Source organism: Lygodium microphyllum, chromosome 23, assembly GCF_053477565.2.
Source record: "Lygodium microphyllum isolate KBCC chromosome 23, Lygodium_microphyllum_v1.1.10, whole genome shotgun sequence".
Lineage (NCBI taxonomy): Eukaryota > Viridiplantae > Streptophyta > Polypodiopsida > Schizaeales > Lygodiaceae > Lygodium > Lygodium microphyllum.
The window spans coordinates 15,325,939-15,331,560 of record NC_141157.1 but is presented as its reverse complement, the minus strand read 5'-3'; positions in this window follow the sequence as shown (position 1 = coordinate 15,331,560).

Here is a 5,622-nt window from a genome sequence, read left to right as displayed (position 1 = left end):
TTATGTCTGACCGGTCTTGATATACTTGGCTTATGTCATCTTTGTACATGCTAGTTACTTTGTCTTGGAGTTGATTGCTATTGCGGCTTACTTGGGCTTGACATTTGATTGCCTGGGCTTGGGTATTTCTTGGCTTGCCAGAGTTATAGTTTGGTTATACTTGATGTCTATAGGTGCTATGTATGGATGCTATGGATTCTATATACTCGGGATGTCTCATTGATGCTTGATCTTGGACACTTGTCACTGGTGCACTCTTACATGCTTTGTTCGAGCTTTCTTGCTTGACATTTACGGCTTTTGTGCCAGTGGGAGTGTCTTGATACGCTTGACAGATATAGAGCAAGTGGGTTATGCTACTTGAGCATTGAGATAACTGCTGAGACTAGGATCTTCACTTTGATGTTGCATGGTTGATATGCCATGGTCCTCATAGATGTATTTGGGTTGATTTGGGCTTTACACTCCTTGAGCATATATCTATTTATATCAGTTCTTGCCAGTGTTGTGTACACTTTGCCCTATTATACAAGGGGCATGTCGGCTTACTGACGGATTCATTTGACATGCTTGGGTGTTTGCTCGATGTCTGTGTAACTGTCACTTGCTGATTTATGCCTACTTGATGTCGATTATGCTTTGACAGTCAGTGGTTGACTTGGTGCATTAATTTTGCCTACAGTTTGCTCTCATTGTACCTCGCTGTAATTTATTACAACAAGCAATTATGCATGGACTATGATGTATTTTTCGTGTTGAATCATCCTGGCTTTATATAGTTTTGATGGTATTTGGTCGGCAACATCATTAGCTATCAGTTCGTGGTCATTTTGCCTTGGTTTTGGTGGTAATTTGTCTACACAGCAAAAAATAGCAAGCACTTTTGAATTATCTGCACCATTTTGGACTGTAGTATGGTATCTTCTTCCACTGACAGTGCTATCTTCAACATCATTAAGCTTGATGGTACAAATTATGCCTATTGAAAGAGCCAAGTTTGGCAAGTATTGGTGCACAAATCACAGATAAAGCCACTAAGGATGGGTGATGAGAAGCCTAAAACTATGACTGATGACGAATGGATGGAGCTTGATAAGTTATGAAAGTCCACCCTCATCTTGTCTCTCACTGAATAGGTGCATTACAATATGGTTGAGGAAGCACAGAGTGCTTGGCAGCTTTGGGATAAGATCAAGAACCCCTATGATAAGAAAAGTCCAGCAAGTCAGATGTATTGGCTGAAGCAACTTATGGACCTACACATGAAGGAGAATATGACGATGTCTGCTCATTTGAGCCAGTTTCATGCTATTCTCAAGAACTTGACTTCACAGGGCATTACCTTCAATGATGAGGTTACTCCTTTGTTTTTTCTTGGGACTCTAAGTGAGTCATGGGATGTATTTCACATTGCCTTATGTACTCCTGCTACTACTTTGAACTTGCTTGATGTAGAGAGTGCTCTTCTGTAGGAAGAGATCAACCATAAGAACTTGGATGCCTCTCATGTGTTGTATGCTTTGATTGTTAGACGTAGGGATGGTACTAGAAAGAATAGTCGTGGCAGAGACTCTCAAAAGTCTAGGTATAAGTCATGTGGTAAGTCACGCAACAAGTCTCATGGAAGAAATGCTAATGTGACATGTCATCATTGCGGTAAGAAGGGCCATATATGCTCACAGTTTTATGAGTTGCGCAATGAGAAGTGCAAAGAGAAGGGGAAAGACAAAGTACAGGAAAAGTCCTTAGATCGCAGCATACTGCTTGCGAAATCTAGTGTGAAAATAGAGGAGATAAATGTCATGCAGACTGAGGACTCCGATGGGGAGTACATATTTGCAGCTAGTTTTTGTGATGCTATGTCGTTGACTAGTTTCACTCTATGTATGCGCAGTACTGGCTTTTGCATTCTAGTGCTTCATTTCATGTTACACCTTGTCGTGAGTTGTTTCATTCCTACCACACTCTCTCTGGTTCAGTTTTCTTGGGTGATGACACCTCACTTGCTATTGTTGGCATTGGGGATGTACGGTTGCTACTGGTAGTACTTTTTTGTTATGTACCTCATGTATCTGCGTTTACATGCAGTCTTATGTCTAAAGGGCAGCTTGATGATGCTAGGTTTCATGTCTCTTTTGGGGATTCTGTCTAGAAGATCGCACGTGGAAGACTTGTGCTTGCTAGCAGTGCCAAGGTTGGTAGCCTCTATCCTCTTGTAGTTGATGGGTCCTCTGTTGACCATGTTTTGTCAGTAGGTTCCATCCCACATGTATCTGTTTGGCATGCCCATTTGGGTCATATGTCCTTGAAGGGAATGAAAATGCTTTTTGGTTTGCAGTACTTACTGCCCCTTGATTATGAATGTTTTGATTCATGTGAGCATTATCTTTATGAGAGACAGACTAGGAATACGCATAAGAAGTCTGGTAAGACACGCATGAGTGAGACCCTGGCATTGGTACATTCGGATGTCTGTGGGCCCATGCCTTGTTAGTCTATGGGTGGTGCAAAGTATTTTGTGACGTTTATTGACGATTTTTTACGTAAAGTATGGGCTTATCCCATTAAGCTTAAGTCAAATGTCTTGGCTATGTTTCAGAGATGGCTTGTATTTGTTGAGAACTAGATTGGACATAGGCTGAAATGCCTTAGGACTGATAATGGGGGAGCATGCCTTTGAGCAGCTATGTGATGAGAGATGTATTAAGCGTCAGTTGACTGCCCCTATACCCCACCCCAGAATAGATTGGCTGAGCGGATGAATAGAACCATCTAGGAGCGTGTACGTAGTATGCTTAGCCATGTAGGCCTACCACAGAGCTTTTGGGCTGAGGCAGTTAGTACAACTGTGCATATCATAAATAGACCACCTTCCAGTGGTTTGGAATTCTAGGTTGTAGAGGAGGTATGGATTGGGAAACCTTCGTCATCTTATGCGCATCTACATGTCTTTGGATTAGAGGCATTCTGCCATGTGCCCAAGGACAAGCATACGAAGTTGAATCCTAAGAGTGTCAAATGCATTTTCCTTGGCTATGGAGATGCATGTGAGATGGGTTACCGCCTCTGGGATCCACGCCATAGACATGATGTAGTCTTCCATGAAGATAAGATGCATAGGCAGCCTGAGAAGGTGGTAGAGATACACATGGTTATATTCCAAGAGAAGCAATGTGCTCTAGTATAGCCTGCATAGCTAGTTGGACATTCTACAACAGTAGTTGGTACCCATGGCCAGGATGTTGGACATGCATCAAAGCGTACAGTGAGACGGTCTACTAGAGATAGACATTTGCCTGATAGATTTGAGCCCCCGATGCATTATGTCTTGGTTACAGATGCATGAGAGATTGTCACCTATGATGAGGCTCTGTGTAGGGGTGATAGTCACACTCTTGAGAGAGGGCTATTGAGTCTGAGATAGACTCCCTGCTGCATAAGAATATGACTTGGGATTTGGTTGCATTGCCTAAGGGCAAGAAGGCTTTGCGATGCAAATGGTTGTACAAGCTGAAAAGTATCCATGGGCACCCCAAGCCGGCTTATAAGGCAAGACTTGTTGCTAAGGGTTTTAAACATGAGCATGGAGTTGACTTTGATGAAGTCTTTTCATCTATGGTCAAGATGACCACCCTATGCTTGGTTTTGGCCTTAGTCGCGCAGCTTGATTGGGACATGTATTAGATGGATGTCAAGACTGCATTCTTGCATGGGGATTTGGATGATGAGATTTACATGGAGTAGCCTAAGGGCTTTGCAAAACCTGGTAGAGAGCATCTAGTGTGCAAGTTGAAGAAAAGTCTTTATGGCTTGAAGTAGGCACCTAGGGAGTGGTATCATAAGTTTGATGCCTTTATGCAGTCACAAGGCTACAACAAGAGTGCTATGGATCCGTGTCTTTACTCGAAGTAAGCCCGTGATGGCTCATTGCTTATTTTGGTATTTTATGTGGATGATATGCTGATAGCAGGGAAAGCTCATGATGAGTTGGATGCTCTTAAATCTCAACTGAAGAAGAGCTTTGAGATGAAGGATTTGGGACAAGCCTCTCACATTCTTGGTATGCGCATTAAGCGCAATAGGCAAGCATCAGGGACCACTCTACCTCTCACAGAGAGAGTACATTTATAAAGTCCTTGAGCGTTTTCGCATGTAGGACATGAAGCCTATTGGTTGTCCATTACCTTCTGTGAAGGTCTCACAGGTTGATTGTCTACAGACAGATGAGAAGAGGACTGAGATAGCCAAGATCCCTTATGCATCAGTCGTGGGCAGTTTGATGTATACCATGATAGCGACTTGTCCAGATATTACCTTTGCAGTTGGTGTTGTGGCACGCTATATGGCTACACCTGGCAAGAAATATTGGGATGCCGTGAAGGGTATCATGAGATACGTGAAAGGCATAGCAGATATGTGTATTTGCTATGGTAGCTAGGATACATGAGTTGTGGGATACACATACTTCGATTATGCAGGACATGCAGATAGTAGGAAGTCCACTTCTGGCTATATATTCACCTATGCTGGAGGTGCTGCCTCTTGGATGTCCAAGGTTCAAAAGTATACAGCTGTCTCTACCATTGAGGCCGAGTATATTGTAGCCATTGAGGCTTGCAAGGAGGCTATATGGTTGGGCCGTTTGGTTCATGAACTTGGGATTGATACTATACCTACACTACATTCGGATTCTATGAGTGCTATTCAGCTAGCCAAGAATCTGATCTTTCATGCGAAGACGAAACACATTGAGATGAGGTATCACTTCATATGTGGGGTCATGGAGGACATGTATGTTGACCTTGTCAAGATCTCTACTGACAAAAATCCTGTAGATCTGCTCACAAAAGCCTCACTACTGAGCGTTTTGCCTTTGCCTTTCTCAGGAGATTGATGGGTGTTGGATGAGATAACGTTTTCCCTCATCATGTTGTACATGTGTACATTGTATTGTCTTTTCTTTTTTCTTTTCACTCCTCACTGGGGCAGATTCTCCTTTAAGTGGGAGGTTGTTGGGGGTAAAGGCACATCCGTCTAGCAGCTCGTGTATTACTACATTGATAGTATCCGCCACTGCACACTACAAGTGGCGAATGCTTGTCACTATCACTTTATTCTTTATTCTTTTAGTGATAGTTTGAATAAAGGAAGGCCCAGTTACACATTGTAACTGTTGGAGTTCCCATTTTGTGTCTCTCTCTTTCTTGCTCTTGCTCTCTTGCCATAGCTCTTCCAAGCAAGCTTCGATCCTTCTCACCTTTTACTACCCAATATGTTAAGGTTTTAAGTGTGGGGATGCGTCCCTGCACATTTATTTTGTATAAACTCATACCAATGCCTTCTATGGATCTTTGATGGTGGCAGCTATTTATTTTTTGTTCCCTACTGGGGTCCTTTCCCTACCCACCCATCCTATTACACCCTACCTCTAAGATGTCCCCTTTCTTATTTCAACGGTTTTTTATTTTCCAATCCTTCCATGTGAACGCATCCTTGCTTCACCAAAATTGAAATAAGATATCATGAGTCTATTCATCACTTTGAACCAATTAATTTTTCCTTTTACAATCCCTATTTTGGGTTACGATTCATTCCTTATTAATTTTTGAAGGATTTACACAT